The sequence below is a fragment of the Cebus imitator genome, unplaced genomic scaffold (genome assembly GCF_001604975.1).
Source record: "Cebus imitator isolate Cc_AM_T3 unplaced genomic scaffold, Cebus_imitator-1.0 Scaffold76, whole genome shotgun sequence".
Taxonomy (NCBI): Eukaryota; Metazoa; Chordata; class Mammalia; order Primates; family Cebidae; genus Cebus; species Cebus imitator.
The window spans coordinates 2,783,929-2,797,351 of NW_016107391.1; the positions used below are offsets into that span (position 1 = coordinate 2,783,929).

The 13,423-nt window shown below is 45.5% G+C and overlaps 1 protein-coding gene and 1 long non-coding RNA gene across 2 annotated transcripts in view; one reads left to right on the plus strand and one right to left on the minus strand.

Annotated features, from left to right (window-relative positions):
- Window positions 1-7,153, minus strand: part of LOC119471830 — a 13,125-nt gene extending 5,972 nt beyond the window's left edge. The window contains exon 1 of the long non-coding RNA XR_005200917.1: window positions 6,084-7,153. This is a non-coding gene — a long non-coding RNA (uncharacterized LOC119471830). The remainder of the gene's footprint in view (window positions 1-6,083) is intronic.
- Window positions 1-13,423, plus strand: part of ARHGAP26 (Rho GTPase activating protein 26) — a 471,565-nt gene that overhangs the window by 74,574 nt on the left and 383,568 nt on the right. The window lies entirely within an intron of this gene.

The window sequence follows — 13,423 nt, forward strand, 5'->3', positions numbered from 1 at the left end:
TTTTTTGACAATTGTTTAATAGGGTCTAAAATGTCTTAGGGGTTTGTGAACAAGACAGGCAAGATTCTACTCTTATGAACCTTTAAGTCTTGTGGAAAAGACAGACAGTAAACAAGAAAATGGTTAAGAATTGTAGTTATAAGGTTCTCCTAGGTAATGAATGAAGAGAGCCCATGGCAAGTGGTAGTTGTCATGATCTTATTTGAGCCTAGTTGGTCAGTAAAGGCATCAGAAAAGCCATGTGGGGAGTTTCACTTAGCCTCTTCTCTGGGGTCCCTGTGTGTGTACTACACTCAGGAGTTGAGATGAAATTGTCAGGGAACAAACATGGACTTGTTCACAGAATCCTAGAATAAAAGCTAGATTAACCACCCCTTCCATCTCTACTCTGCCAGTTCTTTTTCTCGCCTTCCTCCTACAAAGAAAGGTTCAGTAGAGGTAATGTAAGAACATGAAAGGAAGTAGTACTTTCACACAGTAGACAGTAAACACGTGGAATTTATGTGTCTTCCTTGAGACGGAAAGTGTGAAAAGATGGAGATTTTATAAGATCATGAAAACTGGATATGTAACAGGTTATTTAGGGAAGTTAGTAATATTATGATCTGTGTCACACCATTTAAAGATATCCGGGGGCCTCCACTTGATTTCTTTTCCTCATCTTACCCCAATCATCAATATTAATTGCTTGCCTTCTTCACTTATGCCTCCGGGGTCTGGGGATAAAACAACATTCAGGGTTCCTACCTTCATGTAGGCAGACAAAGAAGAAAGCACTGAGGCAAAATCACTGTAAGTCATCAACTAGGAAAGAAACAAATTCTGGGTGATAGGGAAGGATTAATGTCAGATGAAGTGTCAAGACCTGTCCCTGAGGAGGTGACCACAGGTTTCAGATCTCATGGTGCTAAGCCGAACACCTAGATTGGAAGATATTTTAGGCCAAATCCAGGGCATCATTGACATTATGTTTATGGCATAATTGAGGAAAGATCGGATGGGAGCTGAGGATGCAGTGGTTCCTGCAGTGTATTGAATCCTTGTAGCCTTCACGTTGAATGAGAATCCTTTTTTTTTTTTTTGAGACGGAGTTTCGCTCTTGTTACACAGGCTGGAGTGCAATGGCGTGATCTTGGCTCACCGCAGCCTCCGCCTCCTGGCTTCAGGCAATTCTTCTGCCTCAGCCTCCTGAGTAGCTGGGATTATAGGCACGTGCCACCATGCCCAGCTGACTTTTTGTATTTTTTTTTTTTTTTTCAGTAGAGACGGGGTTTCCCCATGTTGACCAGGATGGTCTCGATCTCTTGACCTTGTGATCCACCCGCCTCGGCCTCCCAAAGTGCTGGGATTACAGGCATGAGCCACCGCGCCCGGCTGAGAATCCTTTACCCTAGCTGGAGGTGACTGTTTAGCCACGTTGAGTGTGGGCAACCCTGCAAAGCTCCTTAGCCTCTGAGCCCCAGGTCTGATGGAAACTATAGATTTCTTGGCTCTGCTGAAAGCTTGTCCCGTGAGTGCAAGGGAGCAAGAGATGTCAGAGGCCTGACTTCATCTTGGCTACTGTTTTTGTTGGAGGGCAGTTGCTAAGCAACACATCCCTCTGGCTGGAGTGAAGGAGATGGCCTGCGGAAGAGGGTGGAGGCAAGGAAAGTCGAGTAGTGCGTGAGTTGTGTGGAAGGATGACTTCTAGGAACAAAAATCCTTAGAGAGATTTTCATTTTCAGAGGGAGATTCTGTTGCAGAATTTCCCGTGTTCATTGTGTCTACCTCTCCCCACCTCTCTTGTGAGCGCTGTTCTTGGTTTAGGGGTTCATAGACTTTTGCTTGTTTGGTAAGAGCCATGCAAACCTCCAGGTCTGGTGGTAATTACTGAAGCAAGGTGGCCTGGTATATGAGAGTACATTTTCCCTTGTACAAACCTTCAAGGGGGAAAGGGCTTGTAAATGAGAACATTTGGTTCAGATTATTTTGATTTGTGTTAATGGGTTGGTTCCAAAGTCATGATTTGCTTTGGGGAATCTAATGGAGAACACTTGCAGGGTGTTACATGTTTGCTTTTTTCAAGCGGCCTTGCGTTCTTCTGGGGTCACCTTTCCTTATTCTATAGATACTCTACTAACATTTCAAGAATTTTGTTGTGTTCTGAAGAAGCATGTTTCTTGAAATTGTTCTTGAAAAGAGAGGAGTGTGGAGTGGTCCGGGTATGTAGTCTGTGGGACAGAAGGTTTGTGGCCGCTTCTCCCATTCCTTTTACCTATTAATATCCACCTCGTCCATACTTTGTGTCATTTATGCCCCTGCCTTGTATTCTTCTAAGCAGAGCTGAATTTCTGGTTAGGGCAGTTTATTCTTGGGTTCAGCACCCAGCACAAGAAATCTTGTGGAGTAGGATAGAATGGAATAAGTTCATTCCTGTGTTTTGGGAAGGACTAAGAGAAAAACATGCCTAGAGGTCCCATGGGTAAAACCAAATAATTGATTTAAAAATGGGTAGTACTAGAGCATGGGATTTAGAAATCTGTCTTGTCGCCTCCCAGCCCTGTGTCCTTGGGCAGGCTACTTAACATTGCTAAGGCCAATTTCCATTTGTGAAATGAAAATGGAAATTCCTTCAATATTTCATTTGGAGGATTATAGGAGGTAATATATACAATAGGCTTAGCATGTAATTGTTTAATAAATGAATGGCAGCTGTTACTGTTAATAATTGTCTTATGTGTGGAGACTTCAGAGATTATACTAGTAATGGTATATTCTGGTGGGGCAAACTCATGAAAATTATCTTCCTTGAAGAATCACATCAGTTAGATGCTTTTCTTGTATGGATGTAGGGGACGTGAGTCAAAGGTCCCCCCAAATTTTGTTCCCCCATACCCTGGCTTTTTCCTCTGTTGGCATATCTGGCTCAGAAGTGGGCCTACCCCACCTTTGGCAACTTCTTTTACTTATTTCCTGGGTTGCTTTCTATGTCTGGAAAAGCTTGCCATGAATATTCCCTATCCTCTGTAATCACCCTAGAGGTTTCCAAGACCTCTTGGCACCTCAGAAGATGTTGGATGGTTGGCGCTGGGACCCAGGCATGCTCCCAAGTCTCTCTGGCTGCCGCTGCTGTTGGCTTCTCAAGCATGCAGCTGTGGGAAAGAGTGTGATCACTCCTGGGAGCCAAATTGAGGCCTCTGCCTTTCCGACACTGAGTGGAGTTCAGGGATGCAGGGACATAGGCGCTCATTCAAGCAATTAATGTGGGGTTCATCCACATAAAGATGACACCTTTGATTGCTAAGGCACTGTCTCCCAAAAAAAGAAAGAAAGTCTCATTTTTAGCTTGCAAGTAATGACACTTGTCAAGTATCTTACTATATATTATCTCACTTAGTACCCACAACAGTGGAAGGAGACAGTTATCATCTCCAGATGAGGAAACCAAGGCTCAGGAGTGCACCACTTCCCAAGACCCTGTAACTAACAATGGCAGAGCCAGGATTCAGCCCCAAGAATGTCTGAGGCCAAAGCTCAGGCTCTTCATCACCACATCACGGTGTCACCTTTGGTAGTTGCTAGAGTGGAGTGGCATGATCTCAGCTCACTGCAACTTCCGCCTCCGAGGTTCAAATGATTCTTATGCCCGGCTAATTTTTTATGTTTAATAGAGACACGGTTTTGCCATGTTGGCCAGGCTGGTCTCGAACTCCTGACCTCAGGTGAGCTGCCTGCCTTGGCCTCCCAAAGTGCTGAGATCACAGGTGTGAGCCACCATGCTCAGCCTGAGAAATTGCTTTATATTGTTCTTTCCCAGACATTCTTGTTTTTCCTGTATGAGTTGGCTGTTTGAAAGCTTTTTTTTTTTTTTTTTTTTGAGCGGGGTGTCAAAGACATTGAAATATGATGAAAGTTCAAAACTGTCTCCCAAGAAAATTCATGTTTACCCAGAATTCATCTTCAATTTCAGAAGGTTCAGGACCTTCTAGAACTCTTTGAGAACTCCAGAATAAGAATATTTTTAGGCTGGGTATGGTGGCTCATGCCTGTAATTCCAGTAGTTTGGGAGGCCGAAGTGGATGGATCACCTGAGGTCAGGAGTTTGAGAACAGCCTGGCCAACATGGTGAAACCCTATCTCTACCAAAAATATAAAAATTAGCCACACGTGGTGGTGATTGCCTATAATCCCAGGTACTTGGGAGGCTGAGGCAAGAAAATCGCTTGAATCTGGGAGGTAGAGATTGCAGTGAGGTGAGATCATATCACTGCACCATAGCTGGGGCAACAGAATGAGACTTCGTCTCAAAAAACAAAAAAATCCCAGCACTTTGGGAGGCCAAGGCAGGTGGATCATGAGGTCAGGAGATCAAGACCATCCTGGCTAACACAGTGAAACCCCATCTCTACTAAAAATACAAAAATTAGCTGGTCATGGTTGCACACTCCTGTAGTCCCAGCGACTTGGAAGGCTGATGCAGGAGAATTGCTTGAACCTGGGAGGTGGAGGTTGCAATGAGCAGAGCTCATGCCACTGCACTGCAGCCTGGGCAATAGAGTGCGACTCCATCTCAAAAAAAGAAAAAGAATGCTTTTAGTCGATTGTACAATTGTAGTGCTGCTTTCGGGCCATTCCTCATCTGCTCTTTGATGCCTGCTGACCTTAGCTAAGGCCAGCACACATGGAGGAGCCCTCCATGAGGACTGGAGGGACGCACTTCCTTTTCCTCTTCTCCTTTTGCTAATAAGCAGCCTCCTGATTTCTTGGCCCCAGTGTTGCTGCCCAGAACAAGCAGCAGGAATGTCCCCAGGAGCTGCAGCTCTTGAGCAAGGCTGTTGGTAAAGCAGGGAAAATCAGTCTTTTTCTTCCTCGGTTGGGTTATTTCAGGGGTGAGAGGAGAGGGAGCCGCAAAGACTCTGGGATTTTAGGAATAACCAAGCTACTGTGTGTTGATCATCTATTCTGTGCCAGGAACTGTGCCTAGGTGGTTTGCATCCATTATTTCTCATCCTGACAAGAATGCTTCCAAGTGGGTATTTGTTATCACCCTTACTTTACAGATGAGGAGGCTGAGACTCAGAGAAGTTATGAATAGCAAATGGCCAAGGTGGGAGTCAGGTCAGGTCTCTCAAATCATGGAGGTCTTCTGTGCCTTGCGGCTACCCTAGATGGAATCAGGCCTCTGGGGTAAAGGGTAACTTCATGCCCTTTGCCGATAAAGGAAATGCTTTTCCTTTCTGGTGGCCAGACATCCGCAATTACTGTCTTTGTTATGTGCTCTAGATGGCCTCAGTGCTGAACTGCAGACTCTTGTATTTTTAGAAAAGGAAGAGCCTTCTGTGTGTACTGTTTATGTACAGACACATATCAGTTTCTGAATACTAAAATCAGCTAAAGCAGCTGAGTGTCAGCTTTGGCTGGTGTCCAGATACTGGCGGCCCTGTCTTCTGGCTGGCAGGTCCTTACCATGATGGCTTCAGGGACAGAACTGACCCCTCATGTCTCTTTTCCTGATAGACTAAGCTCTGAGTCCCCACAGAGACCTTCCTCTACTTCCTCCCCAAGTCTGGACTCGCCACTAGCTCAGCTCCTGGCTTGTCAGCAGCTGGTCAGGCTGCATCCCTTTCTTTTTTTCCATTTCCCTGCTTACATTTTCTCCTTTTTTGTTGCCTCACTCCCACCTCACTCAAATACCTTTTTTCCTCCCTGAGACCAACTACATTTTTCTTTTTATTTTTTGTTATAGTCAAAGAGATGTATTTTGTGCACTGCAACAAAATGCTACTTAAGGTATTCATGTGTGAAAACCATGCATTGGTTTCATGGGAGGGCAGTGCACGGTGGCGTTTGGGTCTCTGTATCACTATTGTCTGCTCACATTTATAGCTGACTCATGTTGAGCTGTATGCCAGACCCTTGCTTTGTGTATTACCTGTTGAGCCACAGTTACCTGTGTAAGGGTGGCTCTGGTATTATCTCATGAGCCTGAGACCTTTCCAAGGTCACATGGCTGCAGTTGTGTCTGAGCACAGAGGGGTGCTGAGGTGCATGTATCCGGTGAGGAGGAGTCACCAGTGCATAGGCGGGAGGGTGGGGCGTCCTACCTTTGGTGCCTGTCTCTTGCTCCCAGCGGAATGTCTTTTGGCGTGGTCCAGGGGAGCCAGAATTTCAGGTCTTTTTGAGGATTAGTCTGTTTGACCTTCTTCTCCTCTCTGGGAAAGAGGATTTGGATGGGATTTCCCTTCAGTGGGGATTGTGTCTTAGTGAGGGCTGCAGAACTGGGCCTGCTGCTGCTGGGATGTGCTGTGTCATTCCTACTCACTCTTCTGCTGTGACCGCCCCTACTTCTTCCCCTTTATACCCTAGAATGAAGGCTGCATCTCACAGACATTTGGGGGAAAAAGAGATTTACATCTTGTACTGTCCTGTGAGGATCTATATATAGGATATTGAGTAACCACTTGTAAGACACTTTGGTATCTTATTTTGGTAGTTTGACTGATGTCCTTAGTCTTGTTTTCTCTTTCTTCATTTATTAATTCATTATGTATTGATTAGTATGCTTAAAGCATATATGTATGTGAATAACTCATCCTTAAAGGAGGATACCATGGGGGACAGTGAGACCCAGAACCAGTCGGTGTGCTAAGGACTTTTCATGTCTCATCTCAGAACAACCTTATGAGATGGGTAGGAACCAAAGAAGGGGTCTGCAAAAAAAGGGGTAATGGGTAGTGATTCATGAAGGGCCACATGTGGGGCTTCCAGAGTGAGAATCTCAGCTCTGTTGCTTGCTGTCTGTGCACCATGGGCAGATCACTTTGCCTCTCTCACCTTCTCTTGTCTCATCTGTGAAATGGGGATAACAGTGCCTATCTCATAGGATTTTGAAAGTCAAATGAGACAATGTTTGTAAATTCACAGCATTTCTCTGGTACACGGTAAGATCTCAATAAAAGATGGCTATTTTTAAGTTGCTATTATTAGATATTGTTATCTCCTTGTTTTTAAGATACAGAACCTGAGCCTTGGGGAAGCTGCCTCAGCTTAGGTCACACAGCTAATACAGCAAAGGATGGTGATGTCTTAACTGCCATTAGGTGGCACAAATAGAGTACCACGAAGAGGCTCAAGGGAGAGAAGCAGCACCTGTGTTGTGTAGGTGGTGAGCAGTGGTGCTGATGGACTGGCATGGGCCTGGGGGGACCCCATGGAGGAGATGGCATTTGGAGGATTGGCCCATCTGGATACCTGGAGGTGGCGAAGTGCAACCTTGTTGGTGGAGAGAACATCAGGACAGACACTCAGCGATGAGAACTGGGTTGTGTATGAGCTCAGGCATCCTCTGATTTAGAGCAGAGGTGAGGCTGTGTAAGCTTATGAGGGCAGGGGCTGGGCTGGGTGAGTTCTGACCTAGAAGAGTGCCTACCCCCGGGAGGGGCTCCACACACAGTTGTTCAATCCAATTGAATGGCTGTGTCTGGAGGTGGCAAGCTTTAGTTGGTGGAGGGGAGTGACCAGGGAGAAAGGAATTTTGAACTTCAGTTGGAAAAGTTGATTTCTGCTCACAGTGAGACGTGGAATTCTTTCATTTGTACGGCAAAAGGCTAGCTCTCTCAGCCACCTGGTATTTAAACTGTAAGTTACTCTAGACACTAGTTTTGGTTTTACCTAGACAGTGAATCAGATACTCTCTGAGCTGTTTGATCAGCATTGCTCATGGTAATAGGAGGTTATAGGACTGGGTGGCCATTTCTCCATGGGGTCTTTTAAATTTAAGACCATGGAAGCTTGAGCCAAACAAAAGCTTGTTTGAAGTAAATATCGTGTGTGGCCCTGTGGTTTTCCCAATCCCATTTCCCTCCTTCACTCCCTTCCGTTTCTTCCTTGTTTTCTGTGGTCAGATTCTCACCATAGGTGGTTCTCAAGCCTTGGCTCATCAGCTGAGCGCAGATGCTCCTCACTTCCTCTAACCTATGTGTTAGAGAAGGGCTGTGTGTACATCTTAGTTGTGTAGACGGGGTGGAAGCTGCCGAGGTGAGCACAGTATGGAAGAATCTTGCCTACAGTGAGTCCTTAGGGAGGCAAAGGATGGCATTAGGTTTGAACATCTGTATCCTGGTTCTGCATATGATTCTTTGCATGGTTTTTATACGTTAGGTTTTCCTGTAGCAGGCTACAAGATCGGAAGCTCCTTAAGACAGGGGCCTGCTCCCTCACTGTATGTAACCTAGCCATGGCTTGTGGGAATTAACCAGTGGGCATCCGATTTATGGGCCAGGCAGCGCCTTTTCCGCCTACTTGGTTTCTTGGTCTTACTAAGTAATGACTGTCAGAGGACAAACATGGGTGTGTTAGAGATCTCAAGAGCAATTAGTTATCTTTGCACTAAATTGGTTTTAAACGAGAGGTAATGATCTGAAATTTACTGGAAGTCTCTTCTGTGCTGTTTATTGGTTCCATGGTGATACCGTTCCCAACTCTAACTTGATTTTTTATCAAATGTGTTTATTACCCTCTTCTTTGAGCCACAAACAACACTTTAGAAAGGCATAAAGGGATGGGAGTCAAGGTCAGCAGTTTTGAAAAATGATTTGAAAGATCGAAACCATCCCAGGATAATTTTCACTAGCTAAAGCAATTCCAGTAGGTTTTCATTGAGGAGTAGGTGTGGACTCTTTTTTTTTCACCCTTGGGTAAGACAGGTTCTCACACCCAAAAGACCCAAGACTTCAGAGCCCGGGAGGCACATCTCTTGTCTTTCCCCTCCCAAAGCATTCCCATTTGTATTTGGCTTGTCTTTTAAAAAGGCAAGTGGTGCTTAGCCACTATGTGATTTTTCTAAGACTCCTTCTCTGTCTTGAAATTCTCTCCTCCTCTCTTGACAGTGTGCTCTCTGTGCTTCATTCATCCCCTTCTGATCATCCTTTCCTTGCTCACCTTCTTTGTCCTGTGGGTCTTCTCAAGGTTCCCTCCCTTACATTCTTCTCTCCAGCCAGAAAATCTGCTTCCGTTTGTCACTAATCTCTCCAGTCCCTGGCTTCTGCCACTACCCACATGAATATGATTCCTAGACTTCCCTCTGGCAGCCCCAGCCCTCTCCAGTTCTTTGGTTTCTTGATATCTGCTGGCACCTCTAATCTGTATGCATTGCTGGTGCCTCAATCCTGCCATGTTTCTGTCTTCTTCCCTCCAGCCTGCTTCACCTCCCATGCTCCCTGTTTCTGTTAAAGATGCTGTTCCTGTCCCAGTCATCCAGGCACAGATGATGATTTGTTTCACCTAGTTGGTCCCCAAACCCCATGGTTGTTCTGCATACACTTCTCGTCACGCCAGCCACTGCTAGTCCAGACCCTGGCTACCTCTCAACTAGGCCCCAGTTGGAGCCACCTCACTTGGATCTTTACTTCACTTCCTCCGTGGAGACTGAGGCTCTGTTCCACTGCCTCCTGCAGCCTCATGCCCTCATTGTGTTCCCCAGGCCTCTGCAGAGCTCTGCCCGCCTCTTCCACTCTGCCTGTGGCTTGTCTCCCTCTTTTAGCCCTACTGTTTCCCACGTGTGCAGCTCAGTGTCCTGCCTCTGTGCTTTTGTTTAAGTTGTCCCTTCTTCCCATAGGGCTTATTCTCTCCATCTCTTCTTGGTTAATTTTTTTTTTTTGAGACGAAGTCTTGCTTTGTTACCAGGCTGGAGTGCAGTGGCACAATCTCGGCTCACTGCAACCTCCATCTCCCTGGTTCAAGCACTTCTCTTGCCTCAGCCTCCCAAGTAGCTGGGACAACAAGTGCGTGCCACCACGCCTAGCTAATTTGTATATTTTTAGTAGAGACGGGGTTTCACCATTTTGACCAGGATAGTCCCGATCTCTTGACCTTGTGATCTGCCCACCTTGGCCTCCCAAAGTGCTGGGATTACAGGCGTGAGCCACTGCATCCGGCTCTCCATGGTCAATTCTTTAGTGACCAGTTTAAAGACTCCTTCCTTAGAGGAACATTATCCTCTCAATGGGGGCAGTTTCTCAGTTTCTCCTCTGACTAAATTCTTGTTACAGATGATCTCTTTCTCTCTATGGTACTTAACTGCTTGTTCTTTTTCTTGGCACCAGCATTAAAAAAAAATTCTGTAGTTTTGAAGCATAGTATAGTTGTTAAGAGTACAGTTGGGAGTCATACCTGTACTTGAATACAAACTTTCAAAGTTATTAGCTATAGAAGGTGGAAAAGTTTTTTAATATCTCTGAGCCTCAGTCTCTCCATCAAATAGGTATAATGATGCCTTCCTGATTGGGCTGTTGGGAGGACTGAAGGAGATGGTATAAGTCAATATCAGACACATCATAGGTCCTCTGTTAGTCCTGTTTCTATCCTTCTCCCTTCTCATTAGGCTGTTAACTTCTTGAGTCTGCATGCATTTTAGTTTTGTATTATGCAGAGCCTTGTGCCTCATATGTAGCAAATAAGGAATAGCTATTAGCTATTAGCTGGATAGCCAATGGACTTGAAAGGACTTTAAAGAGAGCATAGTATAGCCAATGCTTCTACTGTGCCAAAGTCTAGCATTAGAGCAGTGGATAAGCTCAATATGCAGTGTCAACCGGCTAAAAGATTTCTGTATTACCTCAGAAACACAAATAGTTTACACTGCAGATTCATCAGCAAGCATTTGATGATGGAATAATTTAATCGTTTCACAGATGAGTGGATTTTGTATTTTGTTCACATGGAAAATACATCCCCCCCTCCACCCCACCCCGAGACAGAGTCTCACTCTGTTGCCCAGGCTGGAGGGCGGTGGTGCCATCTTGGCTCACTGCAACCTCTGCCTCATGGGTTCAAATGATTCTCCTGCCTCAGCCTCCTGAGGAGCTGGGATTACAGGCGCATGCCACCACACCAGCTAATTTTTGTATTTTTAGTAGAGATAGGGTTTCACCATGTTGGTCAGGCTGGTCTCAAATTCCTGACCTCAGGTGATCTGCCTGCCTCGGCTTCCCAAAGTGCTGGGATTACAGGCGTGAGCCACTATGCCCAGACAGAAAATAAATTTTTGACATTAGCTAAGATAACATCAGGCATTAGGTTGTTAGCAAACATTATTCTATGATACCCAGGCTTGAGATTGTAATTTTAATACTTCAGTTGTTTTATTATGAACAGCTTGGCATTTTGCCCCTCATAGGCTCATGCACGAGAACTGAGTTTTGCCTCATAATCAGAAGGTAACTCCTAACAATTTATGGATCACTGATGGAGCTGGTGCCTCCCTGGCAGCTGTGCAGAATTGGTTATAATCCTTTAGGCCCTGTGTGGCCACCCCCTCCCTCACATTTTACACTGGTCTCCCCACCCCTGCCCTTTCTCCCATGTGCTGGCCTTAGTTGCTGTGCTTTCTCCAGCCACATGATCTTGTGTACCTGGTGCTCTTTCTGAGTGGTAGTCTCTTCTAGCTCGTCTTTGCCAGGTTGACTTTATTTCTGCCTATTAATTTCACAGTTTATCATCCAGAGGTCCAGAGACTTGCCTGAGGTCCTAGCAGGTTATTCGTGGAGTCTGGGTATTTCCAGGGTCCATTCTACATTCCAGTACCTCCCCAGTCTTGGAAAGATGATTCATGTTGACCAGAAGACAGAAATGCAGCTGTCTTCTAGCAATAGTTTGGGTTTGCTCTCTCCCTCCTTCTAGAACTTGATAAAATAATGATAAGCACTTGTGCTAGAGGGTTGGATAGGTTTTCTGTGAAGAGGCAAGTAATGCTGTGCAGAGGAATGTTAACTAGAAAAGAAAGAGTAGGGTATGCAGCAGCGGGCAAAGTATCAGAGAGGTGGTTTGGCCTGCAGGGGCTCTGAGCGGTCACGGGTAGTTTAGAAGGGACAGGTCTCAGGGGGGAGCCATTCAACCTTTGCAGTGTTGTGGGACGTTCACATATGTTAGTGGGTATTGTTGAGGGGACTTCATTGTCCTCTGGGGACTTGGAATTGGCTCTCCTCAAAGAAATTGCTGGGCCCCTCTTTCCTAGTACAATAGCTGGCTAAGGTCAAAGGCATTCTTGGGAAAGCAAGTCAGCATGGCAGGATCTGCACTCTTAAAACCATCCTTGCAACTTTCACAAAATTCAGGGAGACTGTCTTGGAGCAGATTTATTTTATTTTTCCCTAAACGACTAATTATAGCATTCGTGCTATTAATATGGATGCCTATGGCTTGTAACAACAGGGATTTCTCTCCACATCTCACATGCATTCTTACATGTTGATGCATTTTGGCTGCTTGCTGTCTGTGGACTGCCAGCAACTGGATTGGTTTTACATGATTTGGTCGAGTGTCTTGGATGGAGACAATGGGAAGGTTCTTTGATCCAGAGGAAGTCTGTGTTTCCCTGGAACTTTGTCATCATTACAACCATGATCTCACTCAGTAAGTTGGTGACTTATGTTCTAAAAGACCAACAAAATAGAGTTTACCGTGTAGGAGCCTTGTGTGTTGCTCTGCCTGTGGTCAGGGATTTGAGCTGCTGTCTCTGCATGCTAAGACACCATTGAAACACCATGATACTGAGCCCCTCCTTTGGCACAGAGATGTCAGAATCTCTCTTTTGCAGAGGCCTGCTACTTTGAAACCTTTGACCTCCCTTACTTCTCAAACTTGCCTTTGTCAAGCTCCAAAGGTAGAGGAATTACTGATAGGGGAGGCCAGAGAGTCTACTTAGCAGAGAGCAGAGTTTGCTGAGTCTCACAGTTTGGCCCAGAAGAACTATGTAGACTCCGACGTGGGTTTCTGGGGCAGTTGGTGACAACTTACCTTTATGGTAGTGTAGCTTAGATTTTATTTTTTTATTATTTTTTTGAGACAGGGTCTTGTTCTGTCGCCTGGGCTGGAATGCAATGGTGCCATCGTGGCTCACTGCAACCTCTGCCTCCTGGGCTCAAGTGATCCTCCTACCTCTGCCTGCCAAGTAGCGGGGACTACAGACACGCACCATCACATCCAGCTAATTTTTGTATTTTTAATAAAATGGGGTTTCTCCATGTTGGCCAGTCTGGTCTCAAACTCCTGACGTCAAGTAATCCACCTGTCCTGGCCTCCCAAAGTGCTGGTATTATAGACATGAGCCACTACGCCCGGCCTAGCTTAGATTTTTAAATTGAGGGTTCTAGAGTCAGGCTTCTGGGTTTCACCTTGGTTATATCACTTACTGGCAATTTTCCCATTTTTAAAAGGTATTTTTAAACAATCGTATCCACCTCACAGGGATTTGGGGAGAGTTGAATGAATAATATCTTTGAAAGCACTTGGGGGCCAGCACAGAGTAAGCGTTCAACAAGTCGTTGTCTTTCATGACAGAGTTGCCTTGACTCCGTGTTCTGAGATGCTGCAGGTCCTTCTCAGTGTGTAGTCAGCACTTACCTTTTCTACTCTGAAACGCATTTGCAGGAGGCTACAAGCTTCA